The sequence below is a fragment of the Corvus brachyrhynchos genome, unplaced genomic scaffold, assembly GCF_000691975.1.
Source record: "Corvus brachyrhynchos isolate BGI_N302 unplaced genomic scaffold, ASM69197v1 scaffold101, whole genome shotgun sequence".
NCBI lineage: Eukaryota > Metazoa > Chordata > Aves > Passeriformes > Corvidae > Corvus > Corvus brachyrhynchos.
This window is the reverse complement of record NW_008237239.1, coordinates 17,102,100-17,103,236: the sequence shown is the minus strand read 5'-3', so window position 1 is coordinate 17,103,236 and position 1,137 is coordinate 17,102,100. Positions and strand designations below refer to the sequence as shown.

Genomic DNA, 1,137 nt, shown 5'->3' with positions numbered 1-1,137 from the left:
TACATTCCTATATACACTTGAAATAGAGAATCATGAGTAACATGTATCACACAAACCTGGAGTTTACCATTTAATTAAATCGAAATTTTCATCCCAAGGACTTGCTCATTCTTACAGTAACACAGAACTCATCAGTCCATGAAGAGTAAGGACAGACCAAACGCATCTATTTGCTTTAACTAAGAATAAGTCTGATATTGCTGTGTCAGTTCCACTGAGTGACTGACACTAAAAGCTCATTATAATAATTCACCACGCTAAGGTTTCACTTCTCTAGCTATATTACCTCTGTTACCTTTATCTTCCAAATCATCTTCTTACAGTCACTTTTCCTTTCACATCATTCAGAAAGGCACTACTGCTTGGGCTGGTACAGTTACAAACCTTAGGAGCTCCTGCTACCAGGACCAGAGCCAGAACCTCTATAGAACAGATTGATGCAACACAAACAAGAATCTTCTTCAACCATTTCAGCCCACTAGGCCATCTTCCTTCATTTCTTACCAATCACTTTCCACACAAATAGAAGGTGGGCATGATTGCATGTGTTACATTTCCTACGACTCCTTTTTCCCCTCCTTCTGCCACCTTCCCAAAGGCAACTAAGGATACACATTGCAAACATACTGCTTTTAACACTGGTCCCCTCTCCCAAGAGGAAAATTTCACACCTCCCACACTACCACCTATGTAAATAATCACCACTGATGGACAGGACCAGACATGGTCCAGCATTCCTCAGGTACATCGTCCATCATAGCCAAGACTAGCTCTTTTCTATGGAAGACCACCACAGCAGAGAACACCACCGTACTCCCACTCCATCGAGTCTGGGCGGAGCAGAGGAGACCGCAAAGATATTTAAACAGAGCACAAAGGAAGATACAATGAACTCGGGAAGAACCAAGGACACGACCACAGCCTCTCTCAGAGGCAACACAAAACAAAGCAGAGGAAGGAATACAACAACACCAGGGACCGTCCTGGAGGTGCAAACCAAACAAAGAGCGAGTACCGCTGAACCTCAAAAGGTGAGACAAGGCCAAGTGCCAGGCGGTTAGACAGCCCACAAGTGGATATCCCAAGGCAGGCGCGGAGGTGCCGAGTGCGGGGGCCGCCCTAAGGCGGGGCAGCCCG

At 45.7% G+C, this 1,137-nt stretch overlaps 1 long non-coding RNA gene across 1 annotated transcript in view; it reads left to right on the top strand.

Annotated features, from left to right (window-relative positions):
- Window positions 1-248: 248 nt before the first annotated feature.
- LOC108445613 overlaps window positions 249-1,137 on the top strand; it is an 11,240-nt gene continuing 10,351 nt past the window's right edge. Inside the window, exon 1 of the long non-coding RNA XR_001860547.1 lies at window positions 249-1,031. This is a non-coding gene — a long non-coding RNA (uncharacterized LOC108445613). The remainder of the gene's footprint in view (window positions 1,032-1,137) is intronic.